At 46.4% G+C, this 23,474-nt stretch overlaps 1 protein-coding gene across 11 annotated transcripts in view; it reads right to left on the bottom strand.

The window, feature by feature from the left end:
- SETBP1 (SET binding protein 1) overlaps positions 1–23,474 on the bottom strand; it is a 381,792-nt gene that overhangs the window by 189,496 nt on the left and 168,822 nt on the right. The gene's annotated exons all lie outside the window — the stretch shown is intronic.

Raw genomic sequence — 23,474 nt, 5'->3', positions numbered from 1 at the left:
TGGGGGGGTGGGGGGGTGGCGTGCCTTGTGGCATGCGGGATCTTAGTTCCCAGACCAGGCATCGAACCCGTGCCCCCTGCAGTGGAAGCACGAAGTCCTAACCACTGGACCGCCAGGGAATTCCCGCAATTTAGGTCTTAATTATTTAAACTTCTCTTTTGTATATATTTTGTATTTTCAAGCCCATGGCCAACAAGACCATGGTTTATATAAATCTTATATAACTTCTGCATTTCTCAAAGTGTTAAGAAGAGTCTGGACAAACAATTAGTCATGAAGTACCTGTTGGTCAAATGACTTACAAGAAAAGTGGGGAATATTGTCAAACTAGAGATGAGGACTAAAATGACTAAGTTACTGAGAAGTGTGAGAGACAGCTTACGACATGCTTCAAGTTGACAAGAGGAAACGACACCTAGAATGCTCAGCACCTAGAGCATTTCCTGCATGAAACAGCATTCAAATATCGGAATGAATTAATCAGCAGGGGAGGCTGAGGCATGGCGGAGAAGAGATGAGAATGTGCTTCCACAAATCACTGCCCTAAAAAGCACTGATCCAGACCCTGTCCAAACTGTCCCCACCCACCCCCCACACCCCGACCAGACCCCTTCCTCACTCTGTCCCACAGAAAAAGAGTTCACTGCTCAGACCGTCCTAGCCCGTGTGGGGAGGGATCCAGGACAGGGAGGCAAAGAGGGAGGAAATGCATTCCGCCCTGGCTCTGGGGACTGCAGTCAGGTTGCAGTTAATGAAAAGGATCCTGCCTTTTCCCAGGATGGCTAAATGTCTGCACTGCTCCCAGCAAAAGGGTTGGGTGGGTGTGGGAGAGAAGGGCAGACGGAATTACATTTAAAAGGCAAAGGAAGGAGAAAATTCTTTCATCTCCCTGGTGGAGCTGGGCAGCATCCTTGGGCCCTGTCTCAAAACATTCTCATTCCTGACACGTCTCCCTGCTCTCTGGAAGAGTCCACATTCAGAATATTATGATGACCCTGCTTTCCATTTTTGAGGAGCTGCAGTTTCTCTCTTGGCGCAAGTTCAATTTTTTTTCTTGGTCTCTCCAAGCCCAAAGGGCAGGCTGGGGACCAGGGGGACTGGGGGAAGATGAAGGAAGCTGTGGGACCCTCGGGTGAGAGAAATACCTTCAGCTTCACAAGCAGAGGCATTCTGCTGGCATTCCTCTCACACCCAGCTTCCTGAGCGGGATTCTTCCTTTACTTCCCACACCACCATAAGTCACCCCCAGCACAGCTGCAGCCAGAATCACCCTGGGACCTCCATGGGCCTCAGACTGCCCCTCAAATAGCTTTTTTTACCTGCTAAATTCTACAGCTTCCAGAGCTTCCTTCAAGAGGGGAGGAAGCTGCTTCGTTTTCCTCTGTGTCCTCCAGCCCCAGGAGTATCACCTCCCCTCTTCTGGCCCCTCATCAAAAGGACACACTGCATCCGGGAAGGGAGTCCCTGACACAAAATGGGGAGTGGGGGGGGGACTCACACTGGACATCTGGCTGAAAGGATCCCAGCCTTGTAGACATGCAGCTGGACACACTGAAGCCTGGTTGTGCTAGGGATCCTCTAGGTTATTTGCTCTTCTCAAATATTCCCTCCCCGAGGGCCAGAAAAGTAGATGAAAACATGTGAGCTGGATGGATGGGTGGATGGGTGGATGCCGCGGTAAGCAGGTACGCAGATAAAGAAAACAGAGCAAAGACAGCTTTGGGGAAAACAAATGACCCCGTTTTAAATTTCCCTTAAAGACACCATCCTTTCATTAAATACGTTTTTCACCTCACCTGTCCTCTTTTCAATCTGTTCTCCTCTCCCTTTTCTATTTTGTAGGAAATGGATTTTTTCCCCCTCTTTATTTTGTGAAGTGTCACTTGCTTCTTACTTTGGCTACAGGATGGAACATGAACCACATCCCACCCCAATCCCTCAAATGACAAAACAGTTGGGGACAGCCTGTGTGGAAGGCAGCATCCCAGCAAGGGAGATAAACACCCAATTATGTGTGTGATCGGGGTTGTTAGAAACCAGCTAGAAACAGGCCCAGAAAGAGTAAGAGGCTTACCCAGTGAAAAAGCAGAAACAACAAAGCCAACCATATGTAGGCAACCCAAAGAAAGTTTTAGATGACCTAACACCTGAGGACTGGGAGATTCAAATCAGGAGGGGAGAGTGGCAGGGGTTAAGACAGAGAAAAGGAAAAAAAGTTAAGGAAGAAAGCTTGGTTTCTACCAAGCAACAGGCTCTGGAACCACCAACCATGAGTGAGCCTGCAATAGAGTTCCAGGAACACAGAAGGAAATGTGGAAATTGAATTAAGGGAGGTAAAATGGAACCAACAGGTTGCTGCTATTCCTCACAGGATGATAACTGGAACACTGCTGTACAAAAGTTAGACTCAGAGGGAGAAAACTCATGTCTTGGCCCCGGGTCTGCCTCCACTTACTATGGGATCTGTTTTGGGGTCACTTCACCTATTCAGGTCTTGTTTTACCACCTATAAAATGAATTCCGGCTTCCCTGGTGGCGCAGTGGTTGGGAGTCCGCCTGCCGATGCAGGAGACACGGGTTCGTGCCCCGGTCCGGGAAGATCCCACATGCCGCGGAGCGGCTGGGCCCGTGAGCCGTGGCCGCTGAGCCTGCGCGTCCGGAGCCTGTGCTCCGCAAAGGGAGAGGCCACAGCAGTGAGAGGCCCGCGTACCGCAAAAAAAAAAAAAAAAAAAAAAATGAATTCCGTGTTCCCTATGACCCCACAGTTCCAGTACCCCAGTGTGTCTCTCTTACCTCAGGGATAAAAGAGATGGAACAGACTCTATCTAGTCTCCTCTCTCTCTTTTTTCCAGGAAATTTTCCCCACAAAACACTTCTAAGAGGTTGTCTACATTCTCTGGAGGAATTTCTAATCAGAAGGACAGATGGGAGGGCAATGAGATAGTCTTGTACTGTCTCTATTATTGGTGTGCAAATAGGAATTTAGAGAGTGGTCACTCAGGCTGCTACATGGGGTCACCATCCCAGTGAGGCTGCAGTCACATCCACATCCAAGCTAAAGGTAAACAACCTCACAATTTGGAAAGCATTAGTTCTAACTGCCAAAGCATTTAGGGTGGGTGATGCAGGGGCCAGGCAGCCAGCTTCCTCGCAGGCTAAGAAGTAAGTTACACACTCGAAGTGGTCATCCTAGGTGGGCTGAGTGTCCTTTTGCTAAATCCCCTCACTCTCAAGGAATTTTAAAGGTTAAACCTGAAACCACTGATACCTCCAGTCTTAGTTTCAGGTTCTGTTCCAAAGAGCAACAAGGATGGCTAATAATAACTGAATATAACTCCAAGCAAGCCTGGTCTTGATTGCTTATATTTTTCTTGTATTATCTTTTAAATAATGCCATTCTAATATTTATAGGTGAGATTTGTAACAAATTCCCCTAGACATGTAGCCAAAAGACCTTATACATTTTTTTTAAAGATTCCATGTGTGATCTTGCAAGATCACACATATAACCTATGTTCTTAGAGTGGTATGTATATTTGGTTGTTGTGTCTATTTCAGTAGACACAACAATAGCTGTGTCTATTTTAATAGCTGTGTCTATTCCAACTTCTGTGTGACAATGTATTTAATCCTTCTTGCATATTAGAGCTATAAGTATCGAGTTTAATGAAAGAAGAGGCCTCTGAATGCCCTAATCTAGAACTCACTGAGACAAGAAGTCTTGTTTTATGTTATTTGCAGCTGGTGAACCTACAGAAGTTCACCTTGCACTTTTTGAACTTCCCAGTAAAATTCTTTGTAAAGAATCTTGTTCTGCAGACCAAGGAAACTGGATCTGATGGATGGAGGGCATCTTGTGTGGTGTTGGGTCGGAAGTTTACAGAGGTAAACCTGGTATAAACTGGTGACATGAATGTTCATATCCTCATTTATTATGCATTTTGGTAAAAAGTAGCTCAAGCGGGTTAAGTCGTTTCTGAGGTTACACCATTTGCAGGTGGTAGGGAGGCACAGGAGTCTGGTTTGGCGGATGCATGTTCCCTTTCACTACATCATAATACTCCATGAGCCCCACTATTTTTGGAATGTGTATTAATAGAGGTTCTATCAGGTCCTATATGATGCCTCTGACGTTTCAAAATGAACCATGCATAGGAAACTTATAGAAGAGTGGTTTTCAAACTGTGCTCTAAGGAGCCCATCCCACTTTAGCCAGAACAGCACACCTCTTATTGGCATTTTATATTGGGCTTCCATTTAAGATCTATTTGATTTAAAACTTTATAAAAAATAAAATTGGAAAACGCTTATCTTAAAAGAGAAGGCCCCTACATAGGGGAAGAAGCCACTCCCAGTGCTAACAGAATATACCTGGGGGAAGAGAATTAACCAGCTCATCTCTAAAGATGCTAAGACAGTCGTCTCTTACTAGGATTGGAATGGATGCATAAGCAGACCTCATTTTTAAGAACACAGCCTTTAATACTTGCCATGAGTTATTCATTGGGAAAATGCTTTCTCTTCTTTTCTTTCCATTTTCTGCAAGCAGTGATGTCTATTCTTTTCATCTGAAGTTCAGCAAACTATACACTTAAGAAAGCATAGCTAACTTACCAGGAAAGAAAGGATCTAGAGATGTGTTGTTTCTCAGGAGCACAACCTGGGCTGTAGGTTCTTTCCTTCGAACAAAATGCAAAATTCACGTTCCATTGGAAGCATCTGTGGGCTGTTCCCAAAGTCAGTAAAAGGCCAGTAAAGGAGGTTCCCACACTGAGCATACGCCAGGAAAAGCTGGATACCGGGGAGAATCCATCCTCATCTCTGCCTTCGCATCATGTACTGAATTTCTGCTTAGAACCGACCAGATGATCTGCTCGCTTCGCTCCAAGACTAGTATTAAAGCTTTCTAATGCATCCCCTTGGCAAATCCAAGGAAATTGATTTACACCCCTGGGCTCACTCAGCAGCAGAGAATGGAAAAGTCAGAAGGTGCTTGCTTCAGAGAGTATCTGAGCACTGGAGTCAAAAGCTTGGCTGCTCAGCTCAGTGTAGCCAATTTGGCTGAGAATCTGGGCCCCTCGGGCCAAATCTAGAGCAATTAATCACCATTACAGGTGAATATCTAAAAGGGATAAAGTCAAGCTGGACCCAGTGATAGCTGGCCTTATAGCAGAAGTTAGCCACAGCTTTTACAAGCCTCAGGTAAAGTGGAAGGATCTCCTCCTTTGAAAGCCTACCCTGAACTCTTGGCAATTATAATATAAAAAAAAATTGATTTTTCAGGACATACTTTTGCCTGTTATTGTACCAGGTAGATGCTTTAACTCTATTATTCCTCTTACTCTTCACATTATTCATGCAGGTTAGTATTATTTTCACCAGTTCACAGTTGAGCAAACTGAGGCTCAAATCGGTTAACTAATTTGTCCAGGGTTATAGGGGCAAAAAGTGGCAGAACTGGAATTTGAACATAGCTCTAAATCCTGACAAGTCCAGTCCTCTAAGGCATCCATGACCCCCTCAGGAATCCCTAAATGGAGTGGGGCTTTCTCCCTCCCTACTCTGTCAGGCAGTCGTCCCTGGCACAAGGACATTGGAACCACCGACAGCCAGGCCCCAGATGACCCACCATGCAGGTAGGATCCAGGCTTTCCACTTCTCATCAGCCCCATGCAGCCCCATGCAGGCTCACAGTGCAGGCATCTAAGTAACATCTTGATCTTCTCCTCACACTTCTCTGAACTCAAGTTGACTTTTTTTTTTAACATCGTTATTAGAGTATAATTGCATTACAATGGTGTGTTAGTTTCTGCTTTACAACAAAGTGAATCAGTTATACATATACATATATCCCCAAATCTCTTCCCTCTTGCATCTCCCTCCCTCCCACCCTCCTTATCCCACCCCTCTAGGTGGTCACAAACCACCGAGCTGATCTCCCTGTGCTATGCGGCTGCTTCCCACTATCTATCCACCCTACGTTTGGTAGTGTATATGTGTCCATGCCTCAAGTTGACTTTTTTCAAAGAAGCTTCGTTCCTGAACCCTGGCTGACCAAGGACTCACTAGAGTCTGCCCTGTACACTGTGCACTAATCATCACGTGGATATTCTCCCCCTAACCAAGTTTACCCCCTCTGCCTCCCTTCCTGCTTCCCTTCCTTCCTTCCTCCTTTTCTTTTTTCTTCTAGCTAATAAGGGTGTGCCAAGTTCCAGGCAACATCACAGATGCCGGGAATCCCCGTAAACTACTAAATGCTTTCCAGGGATCAGCTCCTATTATTAATTCTTCTGGAGAACCTCATAAGGCAGTACTATGATTATACCCATTTTATAAATGAGAAAGCAGAAACTTAGCTACATTAAGTAGCTTATTCAAAGTCACAAGGGAGTAATTGACAGATCCAGAGAACATGCTCAATTCCGTCTGAAACCAAAGCCTATGTTCATTCTTAACTACTCCATACATGTGGCACTGCCAATAATCTAAATGCTGTCGTGGGTAACTTCATTCCACCTAGAAAAGACCTCTGCCTTTTAGAGACACACGCTAAGACACAATGAGGTGGCCATTTATAAAAAGGCGCAACCAATGATGGGAAGAGGATAGTTGCATCCCAAGGAAGAGTAATATCATTATGACCATATAAGTGGGCACTATTAATGATATAGAAAAAGCCATCTCTGTTACTACAGGCAAGAAATGTGCTTTTATGTCATCTTCAAATCCAGCATAGCATGAAAACTAAAAAGAGCACAAGTTGTTAAGGACAGTCTGGCACTTGACAGAATCAAGGAACTGGACAACAGGAGGTAAGATCTTTAGGGAAGGCAGACAACCATATTCAACAAAGATAGAGAAGTGAAACCCGAGTTCTTCCTCTCATTTTCAAGAAATAACCTTCACAAAACTAAAATTTAAAAGACGGTCTTTGTTTACCAGATACTTCTGCTTATGGTTTTCATTAGAAAGATTATTACGTATTTTTAAAGAAGTAAATCAGGTTATTTGCTTATTTATTTCAACTAACCAAGTGGAACTTGTTTGTTTATATGCTTTGCTATTGGTTGAAATGAAAATCTCTTTGAGCTTCTACTTGAAAACTGTTTGCACAATTAATGTGCAATCTCTTTCACAAATGGTCCTGCTCTTGCCTTGTAAGCCTGCACAATGTTACAGCCACTGTACGTGCTGTGTACTTACTTGGTCCTGCCATTCCCTAGGACAGGAGCTCTTTGAGGATCGAGACATCTGGCTATTTCCAGAATGATCCTTCACCATTAAAGATACTCTACAGAGTCTGCCACATCTTTCTAAAGTTGTTCCCCAGTATATTAAGCTTTAGATTCCTAGCATAACAACTTTGAAGGAGGCACGGTTCTCTGAAATACAGATATCCTTGTATTTTGTTAAAAATCTGTCCCTCTTGTATTTTATACAGGACTTCTGGAAGCAGCTGGTTCACCAGCAACTCTTCTTTGCTGGGGTGTGTATGTACCTGTTTCACATAGCCCTGCTGAGACTACAGTTTGCTAAACATGGTTTTTTATGATTTTACTCTCAAGAGCAAGAAGGTCATCTCAAAGAGGTATCTGGAAAACAGAGGTTTTCTTTCCATCAAAATCCATCGTATATGGATTATATCTCCCTGGATCTCTTCTCCTAATAAGATATCCTTTAACTGGTTCTCCCTGAAATCATGTGTGTGCCTGACTCACAATCCACCCAGTTTTGGACAAACTGCCCAGAATTTCCGGCTGGCTCAGCGGGGGGAAGCCTCTCTATATGCTACCCACTGAGACTGAGCAAAGTGAGTGTAACACACAGATGCTACATCAGCAGGACAGGAAGTAGCTGCTAACTTAGTCTGAGACCCCTTTAATAATCACACGCCCAAGCCCTTGATTTATAGAACAAAGGGTCCACCACGCGGACTGATGATGTTCACTTCTGCAGCTACATTTGGCAATTCCTTTGGTGACCTTGGGCAAGCCATGTCTCTGCCTGGCCCTTGGTATTCCCCGCCTCTGACATGAGAAACTCTGTAAGATCACCTCACGATATGACGGGCTGTGAATTCTGGAAAAGGCTATGGATGGCCCTGTCACTCACCCAAAGCATTATTAGGCTTCACACAAATTGTCTATTACTAAAGGTACTTGGGGGTGAGTTATCGAAGGAAAAACGGTAGAGTGGTAGGGTGTAAGGAGAGGCAGGGCCCTTGGCAGAACAGAGAAGCTGGTGAGGCCTAAGTGTATGTTTAAGAGAATCTATGCTCTCCATCTCTTACTGGTGTTTCAGAGAATAAGTGGCCTCTTGTTTCCCTCCACATCCCTTACTACTTAAACCTGGTTTTAGGAAAGTATCCACTATCAATCAGTAACGCTATAATCACACTGCAACTATTCCCACTGTAGCTATTTGCTGTGCTTCATTTCTAACTGGGCAAGAAAAATTGGAATCCCCAGGTCCTTTGATAAAAAAAAAAAAATCCCAGATCTAAGGAATTGTAGTTAAGAATAGAAGTGAGTGGCCCATAACTTGGAGGGCAGAGGATCCATTGCTACACTGTGAGTTATATGAAGCAAGCTTCACTCTGGGACAGAAGATGGAAAAGAGGGTAGGGAAGCCGTATCTAGCTGTGTCCAGCCACTTACCTTTCCCATATCTAAACGGAAGGCACCTGTCAACAGCAGTGGCCTAATCTCTCCATTCACCCTAAGGCTTTCCTTGACCTCATGGGATATTAACAAGCATCCTAATTCCAAGACACACAAGCTTATTTCCACATAATATTGAAAATAATTTGACAATAGCGCTGTCTTTTAATTAGTTACCCTTTATTATCTGTTGAGTGCAATACAGCAGGCACTCTTCATAGTCACATCACAGGGAATGTTGCCCTACTCCAAGGTGTAAAGTGGTTTTATTATAAAAAGAATGGTGAGGTATGAGATTGACAAAATACCGTTACTCTTAGATCTAAAAACATTTCAAATGATGATCTCACTGAATCATCTCAACAACAATGAAAGACATGAAGGGACGGAAACTATCCTGCTTGTTTGACAGATGGAGGAAATGAGGCAAAAAAATTGGTCAGTGACTTGCCTAGGGATGTATTTGGCTTTAGAAGTCTTAGTGTAGAAGGGATCCTAGGGGGTGATTATCCAGACCAGCCCCGCTCCAATGCAGGAATCCCCTTCTCCAACTTCTCTGACAGATGGACATCCAGCTTGAACACTTCTGAGGAAGTGCCACTCACTATTTTAGTCTTTAGCAAATTCTACCTTTATTCAGTTGAAATATGCCTCACTGAAACTCATCCCCCTAGTTCTGAGTAAAAGGAACTAACTGCTTTGCTTTTACTGTCAAGATCTTCCTGTTAAACAGATAATGTGAACCTCATTTTACAGGTGAGGAAACTAACCAGCCCACTCCAGGCAACAAATCTCAAGTTAGAGCCAGACACCAAACCCCGAGGATTTCAGACGCATCCTATCCCATACATTCTCCGGTCCTGCCCATGTGCCCACAGTATAGTATGCTTAGCCCTCCCACCACTGGCCATCCCTGATACATTTGATGACAGGTATCATATCCATACATCCCCAGGTGGCATATCCTAATGGCTTTCAACTCTTCTTCCCTGGATATGGTTCCTGGTATCATCACCACCTAACTTACAAATGCCTCCCTCAAAATGTGGCTCTCAGATCTGAGCGCACTGTGCCAGTGGGAGGACTAACTGTTACTAACAAGTCTTGTCCTGACCTATCTTTAATAACTGACTCTCTGGGGGAAAAAAAAAGCCCTGATGCAAGGCATTTGCCAATTTCCACAGTGTAAATATTCTCACCACTTCAAGCTACCAACCTGAAGGTGCTGATTGCAGAGTTGGAAATAGATGTGCCCTGTTGCCTCTTGCCACCACGAGCTGGCTCTAGCACACCACAGTGCCCACGAGACTATCTGCTGAAGACCACTGACAACTGGGCTGGAACTTAGATCAGGTGACTTGTATGAAACGGGACATCCCAGCAAGCTCAGAAATTAACATGTTCTCTGTACAAATTTGTGTATGAAGTAAGCCAAGCTTTTGAATGGAGTAAATGTGAAGGATGCGGATATTCATGAAATAAGTTCATTCATTGAATATATATTTTTCTAGGAACTGGGATATAAGAGTAAAAAATAAGTACCTGCTTTCAATGAAAGACAATAAAGTAAAATGATAACAATAAAAATAATGATATAACCTGTGAGTTGTAACAAAAGATAAGAAAAATAAAGCAGAAGAAAGGGGCAAAGTTGGGGATGTACTGCTTTAAATAAGCCAGTCAGGGAAGGCCTGTCTAACAAGCGACTATCTCAGTAGACAGAAGTATGGAAGTGAGCTGTGTGACTTTTGGAATAGAACAATCCAAACAGAGAGAACACAATGTGCAAAGTTACTGATGTGGACATGTGCTCAACGTGGTGGTGAAACAGCAAGGAGACTGGTGTCGCTGGCGCAGAGTGAGCAAGGGGATGGTGGCTGGAGATGTGAGCTGAGCAAGGCCGTGCCACATAGAGGCATCAGGTATTAGTCTGGAGGTCTAGGGCATAGCACATCACACTAAAGGACATGGGAAGTCTTTGGAGAAGAGGACACAGGACACGATTTGAGTTACACTGTTAAAGTTTCCCCGGCTGCTATGTAGGGAACAGCCTACAGTATTTGCTGATGGATTGGCTGTGGAGTGACAGGGAGAGACAGGAATGAAGGATGATGCCAAGGTTTTTGCCTCAGAAGCTGAGAGAATGGAGTTATCATTTCTAAAAATTTGGGAAGATCAGGGTGGGTGGTGGTGTAGGCATGTTCACCACCCATGAGCATCAGGTATGACTGAGAACTGAGAGCCTCAGTGCAGAACATATATGCACAGGGGCCGTGTGGGCTAATGCACAGCCTGCCCTGGTTAGAACTCAAGGTAGCTGAGGATGTCCTGGGCAAGGAGACTTGAAAGGTATGTGGGATTTACCCAGCATGTAAGCCATCGTGAGAAATCTGCATTATTAGGGACTCAAGATGAACCTGAGGAAATCCCAGATAAATGTGGTGAATCTGCTTGCTGTAGACTGAATGCTTGTTTGCCCCCAAAATTCGTATGTTAAATCCTGACCCCAACATGATGGTATTTGGAGGCAGGGCCTTTGGGAGGGGATGAGCCCTCATGAATGGGACTAGTGCTCTTATAAAGAGACCCCCAGGGAGCTCTGTAGCCCCTTCCTCCACGTGAGGACACAGTGAGAAGAACCAGGAAGCAGGTCCTCACCAGACAACAAGTCAGCTGGCACCTTGATCTTGGACTTCTTAGCCTCTAGAACTGTACGAAATAAATTTTTATTTATAAGACACCTAGTTTCCAGTAGTTTGTTACAGCAGCTAAAAAGACTAAGACAGTGCTGAACCTGGCCCTGTTTCTTCTCTATCCTGGTTGAATGTGTTGGGTGTGAGTTTTTTCGGACCTGTAGACCCATGGCCCTTCTCGTCTGCTGGGTCCACTCAGGTCTAAATTTCAACTTTGTCTTATTCAGCCAATGGGAATGCCAAGTACCCTGCATTCTGAGGATACATCAATGAACAAATAAGATATAGTCCCTGCCCTCATGAAACCCAAGAGTCTAATCAGGGAGACAGAATTATTTTGAATAATAGAAATAAATGTAATTTAGAGTTACGATAAAGTAAAAAAAAAAAAAAAAAAGTATGAGAAAAAGTATGGGTATGACAGAGAGTTAACGGAGAGAGACCTGATTTAGAATTTGAGGCTGGTCAAGGAAGGCTTTCCTGAAGAAGCAACAATTCACCTGAGCCCTGAAGGATGAGCAGACGTGGCCAAGCTGAGAGCTGTGGGAAAGGCACCTCAGAGACGTACTATCATCTTCCAAAGGCCTCGGGCAGAAAAACGATCTGCAAATTGGAAGGGCCCTACAATCCCTAATGTGAAAAGAAAGCTAGACTGAGGTTAGGGCTCTTAAATTCTAACCAAATCCTGTCATTAGCCAGCACTGTGACCTTGTTCCACTCATTTATCATCAGCTCATTTTATTCATCTGTGAAGTGGGAACGCAGATGAGGTCCATGCTGGATTGTCAGCCAGTCAGGTTCATATACTTCCTAGCAGCTTAATCTTCAGCCTCTGTTTTCTTAACCATAAAAGGTGGGTAACGCTGCTACCTCATAGAGATATTTGGATGATGATATACATGCCCGTTAAGGAGGCTAGGCGGTCAGTGCTTCATAAACGTCAGTTGCCCCCCTCTTCCTCAGACCCTTCAGGGCTGCGGTGAGGCTCAACTTGCACCACTGAAATAGGATGGTGGGGAGGGCCTGTTGTACCCCATGGACAGATGGGATGGCTGGCAGTGAGCCTTGAACGCCTTCCTCTCCCTTGCCTGCCCTCAAGCCCATGACCTCTGAAATCTTTTCATGTGGGAGGGCTGTGGGCAACATGGAGGGGCTCTGACCATGGCTCTGCTGTGGCTAGATTTAAATGGCCACCTCAGCAGAAGGGTGGCAACTTGCCTTCCTGGGCTGAGGGTGAGGGGTGGGCAGGAGGTGGTTGGAAATGCTGGCTTTTCTGTGGAATCGTTTATTAGAAGCAGGGGATTCCCCAATGTTCTTTCAAACTCTTTTGGCCACACAGTAAATGCCCCGAGGTCAAATTTATTAGTGGATCTAACAGCCCCGAGAACTCTTGGCTTCAGTGCCGAATCCCTCTTATCTCTCCCCTCCCTCCCTGGAGCCTTGCAATTTAGCCAAGGCAGCTGCTCAAAGCCACCATCCCAACCCCAGAGTGGTTCCATCTGTATACAAAAATAGACACATGCAGGCAGTCACTCCTTCCATGGGGCCATCATCAGAAACTAGATCTGCCCAGGACATTCTCCAATAAGGGGAAAGAGGAGCTGGTAGATGATTACATGGCAGAATGACAGAGCTTGGGCTGCCCCCAACAATCCAGAAAGGGTGCACACAAGCACCTGAGAAAAGCCTTTTTACTGTCTGAACTTCAGTTTCCTTATTTCTGAAAGAGATCCAAAAATCCTGCTTAGCTCACAGGCTTTTGGGGAAAATATTTCCCAAAATATTTGGGAAGATATTTTGGGGATGGGGGCCATGAACGTCCTTCATACCTGTTATACAAACAAAGGATATTGTTCCAAATAAGCCAAATGACCATGGTCAGGAGAGGGGAGGACCCACTGGATCCCTTGTGGAGCTGGCTGCTCCTGAGTTGGACTTGGTATTCATCTCGGAAGAGCAGCTGCTATTTGACCCGCAGCTCCACACCTTGTCTCGCGGGAACGTGGAGGGAACAGGCTGCCTTTCCTGCAGCCACAGTAGAGAGCACGGCTGAACAACTGGCCAAGGGCACAGCATGCAGGGCAGCCATGGGGACACCTCGAAGAGACTGAGGGCACCCCAGAGGCTAGCTGAGTGCAGGGTCTGTGTGAGTTGCCTTGATTTCCTTTGGGTCTCTGAGCAGTGCTCCCTGCCCGGAGGTGCCCTTGAAGGAGGTGGGCTGGGGGCTGGGCAGGGCTCCTGGTGGCAGCCTCCCAGCCTGTGCCTGTGCATCTCATTACTGAGCAGGCCTGAATCAAAGCAGCCCTGTGCAGCTGCTGTCCCGTTTAATCCATTTGTAATCAAAAGTCATTAGCATGGATGTCTTGGTGCTGAGGTTATTGTGTGTGTGATCAAAGCCACAGCTCCTGCCCACTCCCCAGAGCTGCCTGCACCTGGGAGGGCATGGAGGGCTCTGAACCTGGGGCATGGGGCGGGCAGGCCCTGGCCATCCGAGGTAATGTGGGCTCCCTGAGCAGACCTGGGAGCAGCAAATGCAGCCTTGCCCGCGTGAGGCTCAGCAGCCTTGGGGAGGCAGGCCCCTGGCCCAGGTTTCCCCTTTGGAGGCTGACATTCCCAACTCAGAGACCTGGGGGAGCAGGCGGAGGCAGGGGTAGACTGCGGGCAAGTAGGGCACCCTGAGTATTAGACTCAGGAAGGATTCCTAAACTCTCACTTATAGAAGAAGACACTGAGACCCAGACAAAGGAAGCACAGTATGTGCCTGGCAGGTGCTTGTGGGTTATGTGGTAGGAAGGAAAGAAAGAGAGGAAGAGAGAAGAGGCCAGGAGAGAAGATGAGACAAAGGTACCCCAAGTGCTGCACAGCTGAGAAAGGAAAGAACACAAGGCTAAAGAAGTAGAGTGGGAGGAGCTAAGGAGTCAAGATGTTCTGGGCCTTTAATAGTCTATACACTCCTTCCTACACACCAGCTCCGGTTAACTCTCTGAGCCGTCTCCCTAAAAGCAGTGAAATCCCAGCCCAGATCTTGTCCTCTATTTATAAATTCTACCTGAGTAAAGCTTGATATCCCACTTCTCTCTGGCTGTCCAGATTATGAACATCACTAAGATCCAAAGGAAGACTTTCAAGAAGTTTCCCGGACCTCCCTTCTCTGAACCGTCCTACCATGTTCTATCTTTAACGCTCATTTGGTACTTAGCATGCCTTGTCCTTCTGATAGCTTCTGGGTTGCCAGGGGATATAATTCCTCTGACTCTCGGATGATGACGATGATGACATTGACAATGATGCTGAGTGTATGAGCCTTGCTCTATCAGCCAGACTGAAGCCCCTACGGGCAGCTGTTGTGTACTGCCCTTCAGGACACCCCTCCATAGCTGCTCTGGGGTTGATCAGGTGTCTTTGACAGGAGACTGGGAGCTTCTTGAGGGCAGCGCTGGACCTTGGATAACCTTGCATCTGTCTCCAGGGCCACGCACAGTCCTCAGACACAGCAGACCTGTAACAAGTGTCTGCTGAAGAGTGAATGAAAGACACAAAGAGTTCTGCATGAACATATCTGTGATTGCATTTTAACACGGTCAGTGAGGCTGCCCAGAGGTGCTGCATTCCCACTAAAACTTCTGAACCATTCTCAAGGAGCCGCAGAAAGCAGAAGAACAGGGCGTAAGGGGGAGTGGGGCAAGTGGTTTGTACACAGGACCTGGGTGCATGGCAATACTGCATGGGAGTAGCCCCCTTGAGTTAGGGGAGATTCTAATCTCCCCACATGGGAAAGAGTCCTTTGGGAGTTGCATGCATTTTTTTAGACCCCAATGGGTGCCCGGGATGCAAATTCCATGACATATCACAAGTTAATACATGATATACATGTATTAACAGTTTACATGGCTATAGTTTTCACCACTGATTTAGGGGATAAAGGAACATCACAGAGCCAATTTGTGTATGACTTTGTGCAGTCCTTCACACCAAGAATTATCAAGTTTGGGAGCTGAGAGCTAAGTGGGAGGGCAATTGACCTGGGGGGCGCAATTTAGAAACATTTACAATAGAACCCAATACTAAGAGAACTAATCTTTCCTTTGCTGAGTCCTATGTCATGTTGGAAGATAACCAAGTACTCCAAAGGTATAAATAATAAATAATTACCCAGTACAGAGTGGGACACTGATGGTAATAACTAACCTTTATTTAATAAACTCTCACGTTTGCTGGGTGTGTCAGACAGATCTCATTTGTTTCTCACAACAATTTTTCTGAATGGGCATCAGCAATTCCATTCTGAAGATTCACTGACGTTAAGTCATTCGCCCAAGACCGCCTGGTTAGAAAGTGACTGAGTTGAGACCTGAACTCCTGTCTCTGATCCCACCGATGCATGCTCTTCTCCGTGGCCTTCCCCACCTCTGGCTCAGCTCCACCTCGGGAGGCCATAACTGATGTACTACAGCCACGCGGCACGGGGAGAACCCAGGTATCTCAGTACCTGCCTCATCTCTCTGTTTACCCACACTTCAGCACCTTGCCAAACAGGCAAACCACCACAGACACACTGCTGGAAAAAACATTAGACTATATTCAAATCGAATCTTCTCTTTTTACAGATTAGTGAAGTAAAGCTCTGAAAGGTTAATCACCTGCTCAACACCACGATGCTAGTATGTGATAGGCTCAGGCTTAAAACCCAAGTCTCCGACTCTCAGTTCATTGCTATTTTTATGGAATTGTGGTGTCTGAGAATGGAACAGTGGCTGGGAAGTGGGGACTTGTGGGTATCTGTCTTTTGGGCATTGGCATTACAAGGACAACACTCTACTTAAAATGTCCAGAGGTAATTTACTAATATGTTGACACTAGGGGCACATGGGACCAAGTGCCAATCTCGGCCCCCCAGGAGCAGATCAGGGTGGCTCTGACACAGGCATCCATTCAGGACATAGTGTGTTGTATCCACCCGGCCTTTACAACACTGCGCTACCGGGGACTCACAAAAAACACAGGACACTGGGGAGAGAAGGTAGAGATTTTCTTCCCTGATTTTTGAGAATCCACAATTTCAGCTTAATTTGTAATAGATGGTGAGCGTAAAGAAACTGACAACAGGGCCATCAGCTATTCTGTTAGTAACACTTGAGGCCATGGCACTTCAATATGACTTGAGCCAGCTGTCCAATGCACAAAACGACCTTTAGCCCCATTCTTGGAGAAATGTAATTCTCTTCATGCCTCTTTCTGTCCACAGGGAGTTAGAAACCAGAGCTGCCAGAATAATCAGAAGGCTTCCTAATGACCATGCTCAAACAAGCGGAGATTACGTCTTGTCAGAAATAATGTAATCTGCAACTCTTCTCATCTGTTTCATCGTGTTTGCATTTTTAAACCACCTCTTGAGGAAGAAATGAGACAGTTGGAAGTCCTCCCTGTTCTTGCACCTAGAGATAGATTTATCTTCTTCATCTGAAATGCCAGGGGAAAAATTAGAATGTGGTGAGTTCAGAGGCTTTCTAGTTTTGCAATTTCTAGCCCATAAAGTGGGTGTACACGTCTCTTCTAGACACGTAACTGAACATGGATTAACTATCTGTACATTGATATGAGAAAAGACAGCTTCTCTGAATGCTGCTTCCCAGCCTTTGTCGATACGTCCATGGATCAGATGCACATGTGCTGATCTGTCACAGAGCACTTATGATGCTCACTGCAACTCCTGCTCCTATACTCTCTGGTGGCTTTCCATCATTTCTAATAACATCTGCAATCCTTACTGAGGCCTTCAAGGCCCTCTACACTTATCCTCTCATCCCCTGGTCCTCTGGCCCACCCAGCTCCAGCTGCCATGGCTCCATGTTCCTTTTACACAGTCAGCTTGCAATTCTTGTCAGATGTACTACAGAATAGCCTAGTGTTTTACACACACACACACCACACACACACACTCCATGGTGAGGTCTGACCCTAGAGAGATTTTTTTAGATATGCCGGGGTGATTATTACGTTTAGCCAGGGTTGAGGACTAAGGCTTTTGCACTTGCTGTTTTCTCTGCCTGGAATTCTCTTCCCTGGGATGCCTGCCAGCTCTCTCCCTAACTTTATGCAGGCCATGCTATGTATCAGAGAGGCCTTCCCAGGCTACTCTCTCCATTATCAGCACCTTTTCCATCGCTTTCCATCCTCTGACATGTTTTATCCTTCCTTGTACATTTATGCTCTGTGACATTTTATTAAATATTTCTTAACTCATTTATTGTCTGTCTCTCTTCTAACCCCCGTCCCATCCTACTTCAGTGTAAACTCCCAAAGTGCAGAGATTTGTTTCATTCACTCCTCTATCTCAGCAGTGCCTGGCACATTGTAGGGGCTAAATAAGGACTTGTTGAGCAAAGCAAGGCGTGAATATCTCTCTGCTCTGCAATCAGGAGGGCTCTGCTTTGTGTCCCCAGCACTGGAGATGGGTTTGCATCAAGCCATTTCCACTTTGTCACATAAGTGCAGGCCAGGTTTGGACTTTCAGCCAGGGGCCCTGTGTACCCACTGAGAGGTGGCTGTGGATGACTTAGCTCAGAGCTCTTATCTGGGAAGGCACAGAGTGGAGGATGGAGATGCTAGTGTGATAAATGACTGGGCAGGCACCATGGCAGAGCTGTGTAAGGCACTAGGCAAACAGGCATGGCCCGAGTGGCCTCTGGCTGGGGCTGGCTCCTTTGGGAAACGGGAGGCCTTAGAAGTGGGAAAGCAGGACTTGGACTATTGAGCAGACCCTACAGCCATCATGTAGATTGGGGCCACTGTGGTGTTATGCCTGTTCTTAACCTCCCCACCCCACCCACCCTTGCTCCCAACTCTAACATCAGTTACAGGCTATGTTTTATCCCCTCTTTCCAATGTCAGTCTAGCTTTGGTTCTGATACATGCATGAGAGCCCAGTATGGCCATCTCAGTTAAGTTCCTTTGACTGACCAGGACTATGCCTGTCACTATAGAGTTCTCTGGAAAGGACGGCACCTTTCATGAGCTCCCAGCCACAGCCCCATGTGGAAAAGTTCTACATAAGGTGGGGGGATGGTAACAGTCATTGAGACTCATTCAATTTATTGATTTGGGAAAGTAGAGACTACAGCGGATTTTGACTGAGATTTCCAGATAGTATTGATGAAACAGCTAGTTGGAGAAGTTGGGACTCATCAATATTTGGGGAGGCAAACATCCTGATCACACTAGGCTATGAGAGATTCCTCTAGAATGTGTACTTGGTCATTCAACAAACATTTCCTGAGGACTTACTGTGTGCTGGAGCAAAGGGGGCTCTTGGGCAGGGTGCTTCACCACTTCATACCCAGGGCGCTCAAACCCTGGCTGTGCCTAATCACCTGAGACTGTTTTTAAAAGGAAATGTTTAACATATAAGGCTCTGATATTTCAGTTCACAAGGTTCAGAATGGGGCCGAGCACATATTGTACGATTTTGTTTATAGGAAATGTCCTCAATAGGCAAATCCAGAGAGACAGAAAGTAGATTAAAGGTGTCTTACAGCTGGGGACGGGGAGGGGAAATGGGGAATGACTTCTAATGAGTATGGGTTCCTTTCTGGGGTGATGAAAATGTTCTGAAATTAGATGGTGGTGATGGTTGCACAACTTTGTAATATACTAAAAACCAATGAACTGTATACTTAAAAATAATGAATTTTTAGAATGTGAACTATATCTCAATTTTTAAAAAGATGCTTCGAGAGCATTAAATTTTTAAAAACTGAAGGAACAGGACTGGGCTCCTGAATTTTTTAAAAAGTTCCACAGGTAGTTGGGAAGCACAGCCAAGGTTGAAAACCATTGTGCTCACTCCCTGAATCATCTCAAAAGAGACTGCAGCAAATTAAGGGTTAAGCCCTCCCAAGGCAACAGGCAAGCATGTGTTTATGTAAATTCTGAACCTGAGGAGCCCTGAGTTTCCAGGTGGAGGCTCAGGGAGACTCATGTTCTCAGGCACCTCCAGGCATCCCCTCTGCTAGGCACTGGGGACACAGGAAAGCCAAATGCAGACTCAGCTTTGCACAAAGCAGATGCTCTGTTCTCATTTACCCCGGGAGGAAGTATTGCTGCCAACAGCGGGCCATGCAACCTGAAGATCTTGATTGAATTTCTAAATGTTACCCCGCCCCAACTCTCCCCCAAGCAGATTTCCCCCTTGAGTATAGAGTGTAGATGGTAATTAATTAGCTGGGCTCCTGGATGAATACGGATAAATGAGAAAGCAGTGGTTGGGGGGCTAGCCTTGCCTGGAACAAGCCTTAGAGGGAGCAGTCAGTCCCCAGAGCATCGGGACAGAGCACGCCATGCCCTGGCAGCACTGGGTGTATGAAACGGGCCGTCCCTATGGGGACCCATGGCTCTGCAGACCCCCAGCTGCAGTCTTCCTCCAAATTCAATGCACTGTGCAAACCAACAGGGAAATTAATCACCCAGAGACAAGAGACTGACTGCTGAAGAACATTGAGCAGAATATCTTGGTGCCTTGAGTGGGAATTCAGCTCACGGATGCCCATGTAGGTTAATGAGATGAAGTGTGAAGCTTCCTGCTTCCTGGAAAGTTCTGTGTGAATAAATGGCTGCAATCAGGCAGTTCTGAAGGGGCCAAGGGTAATGAGGAGAGTAAAAATAAAAAGAGGCTGGATGGCTGCCTGAGACTCCTGGAGACATCCCAGGCCCCTGCAGAACCATGGTCCAAGGAGGCTATTTCACTGTGGGTGGGAAAACCAACATAGTTAGAAGTAGCACCATCTAGTGTGATAACCACACTCAATGAAACCTCCTCCACTCTGAGTTTAAAAGAAAATGGAATATTTGTGGATTTTTGTCTCTTCTCTAATCACTATCTGGCAATTGCCCAACAGTAAAAGAGAAGAGCCATTTGTAACTCTTCTACCATTCAGAAAAAACTCTCGCTCACATGATCAAACTTTATCGGTCATGGATTCATAATGAGACCCTTCTCTCCACAAAACTAATCTCTTTCCTGGCCCCAGGCATGAGTGTGAATGTTACATCATGCTGGAAAGCAAACTTTGCCTACGGCTGCTTTTCCACCAGCCACTACGACAACATCAGCCCTCCACGCAGCCACTCCTGATTGTCTCCTTCTGGAAGCTTCCGCGTATCTTGCACTGCTTCCCCAGCCATCAAGACCCTCCAGCAACCTCCTCTTCTAAACTTGTAAACTTCAATTACTGATCATCCTTAAAGGGACACTCAGCATATGCTGCCTTGTTGTACTGGTCAACTGAGTCAGGTTTTTACCTGTCCCTCCAGGTGGATGGTAAGAACCTACAAGGCAAAGCCCATGATTTCTCTTCCCTCATCGTATGACGAGTGGAGGGTTTTGGAGTAGATCTACCTGACTTCAAATCCCAGCTCTGGCCTTCCTAAACGTCCACACCTGAGCAAACTGCAAAACTCTCAGTTTATTCTCTCCCACATGGACTCAAGGTCCACACATCTCCACGGGGGGCCTCCAGGAGCACAACACACTGGATAAGAAAGCAGGAAGCAGAAAGAGACTCTCCAATTGATGTCGAAACAACGCAGCAGTGGCCTAATGTGTGTGGGGGGGGAGGGGGGCCGGGGGCAGACAGAGGCAGAGACAGGGGAGAGAGAGAGGATATGAATGAGAGAGAGGACATGAATGACAGCGAATGGGGGAGGGGAAGGAGAGAGGCGAACGGAGGAGGACAGACCCAGCAAAGAGAGGGAGGGCTATATTTGGGGGTGAAGGCTGATATTCCTGACAGAACTTAGACAAATGAGAAATCGAAAAGCACACAGCTGCTGATATCAAATACACCCTCTTTCTGCACTACATCAAAAAGCTTTAATTAACAACTAATTTATTTGAGTGAGAAAATAAATTCCCTTATTGCAGATAAGTGTACTGTAAGTCAAAGAACTCCCAACCCCCACCCCCCCACACACAGCGGAAAAAAAATACAATAGGAGTGCAAATTAAACCTTTGGAAAAAGAATAAATAAGAATCTGGATCAAAGACAAAAAGAGTTTGTGGACTTGAGAGGTCAGCAGGACTAAACTGGAGACAACTCATGGAAAACTATCCTCTCTCTGCTGTGGGAACTCTGATAAGGGTGACTGCCAAGACGAACTGTCGCTGCAGGTATGGACTGCAGTCAGTGAGGAACGCACGCGGCCTCTCCACGTGCAAAGCGGGGCTGTTTCCCAGTCCTCCTGCATGCCTGGGTGAACGGGGAAGGGGAGGTACCAGGACGGGTGAACAGCGAATCCTCCCTGTGCCCACGAGGGCCCCGTCCACCGCCTCCACGTGCACGGCCTTGGAGGGCTCGCCCTCCGGCTGGGACCTCTGTGATCTGCACAGAACCACGTGGGAGAAGCGTGTGGTCGAGAAGTGTGTGGAAACGGAGGCTGCGGGCGGCTGAGAGGCAGGGTTTTCAAGTGGGACCTTGAACAATGGGTATCAGGAGAACGGCATTCCAGCCCCTGCGCTGCCACTAACCTCCTCTGTGCTTCCCTGAATGAGCAGCTTCTCCCTCTGAGACTCAGTTTTCCCACCTGTCAAACGAGACAGCTGCAAATTCGAACAAGAAATGTGGGTGTGGAGGGTCACTTGAGGAACTGCAGTGACTGAAGGACCAAAGCTGCCCCGCTCCACTCCAGCCAATTGTTTCCAGAAGCCAAAACTCTAAAACTGGTGTGGACGTGCTTGTCTGCGCATATGAGGAACCTCTTTATTTTCAAATGTTTGCAAATGTTGGTAAAACACTGTGTGGGTCAAAAAAGAGATGTCTGTGGGATGAATTTGGCCCTCAGCGTTGTCAGAAGCCCCTTCGTTCTTCACATTTCATGACTGCCTAGAGAGTTGCCCTGCCACCACACTCCTTCCCAAATCCCTGATATGCAGACACTTCTGAATAAAAGAAGTGAGCCAGCTAAGGAAAGCAGAGCTCACCAGGGCCTCCTGCAGGTGTGACAGCATCTCTGGGCTGAGGAACCTTGCTGCAGTCAGTCTCCTGGCCCACAGCGTGTGGACCCTCATTTCCTCGTGTGCAGAACAGAGGGGCTGCACTAGGAGGTTCTCCAGGGTCCCCACCAGCTCCAAGGCCATGGCTGATGACTTCAGCATCTTCAAATGGTTTTGACTAAACAATGGAAAACCAAGAGAGATGAGGGTCTACCCTCTAATGGTTCCCTGATGCAGATGGGAAATGAGGGCAACAAATAGGCAGGGTAGTCAGACCAATGCCCACTCACAAAATTGGGTAAATGTGTATTTTGTGGTCTCTCCTTCCAACTTCTCCCCCGTGTCCTGTCTCTGTCACCTGGTGGGCACCCCCACAATTGGGGGCCTAATTCCCATAATCCACATGTTAACTGATAAGCTGAAGAGCATTTCCTTTTAGGAATCTGTAGCCTGTGCAGGCCTCCAACCAAAAAGTTGGCTCTTAAAATGACGGAATTTCAGGTTCCCGGCGGGTCACTGTGAGATACTGTTTGGGGACAGTCCCAGGCTGATGCCCTTCAGATCCGACAACCAGGTAGTCAGTCACCTGCTCCACCTGGTAGTCAAGCTGTCCCCAGAGAGCAATGTGGTGAGGAGTGAAGCTACAGGTCTTTCTTGTTCCAATAAAAATCGACAATTTACTGTAATTTCGTTGTGATTTAACAATGCTTTTAAAAGAGGAAGTAAATGGCTCATAAAGTCTGGTCACCTAGTCACTCCTGTGTGCTTCATCAGCACTCCCTCTGAGCTGGTGCCCCTCACATCCCCCAGGCTGCCCAGGGACAGGCTGGAGTGGAGGGCCGGGAGAGTGACTCCACAGTCCTGGGCACCAGCAAGTTCTCACCTCTCTCGGTCTTTCTCCATCCCTCCCTTTTGCCCACTCCCTCACTCTTTTCTTTCTTTTTCTTTTTCTGAACAATGGAAGTTGAATGGCAATGCAAATCTCAGCCTCTCCTTAAAAAAATAGGCCAGGGAGGCAGCACGTCACCCATATTTATGAGCTTTAAATGACTTTTATCAAAGTGAGGTCGCTCTAAATCACGGCCTAGCTGTCATAAATACAAATGACTCGACATAGGCTGCAACAAGCCTTC

Source organism: Physeter macrocephalus, chromosome 19, assembly GCF_002837175.3.
Source record: "Physeter macrocephalus isolate SW-GA chromosome 19, ASM283717v5, whole genome shotgun sequence".
NCBI classification, from domain to species: domain Eukaryota; kingdom Metazoa; phylum Chordata; class Mammalia; order Artiodactyla; family Physeteridae; genus Physeter; species Physeter macrocephalus.
Note: the sequence above shows the minus strand (reverse complement) of the source record. Positions and strands in the feature narration are given on the sequence as shown.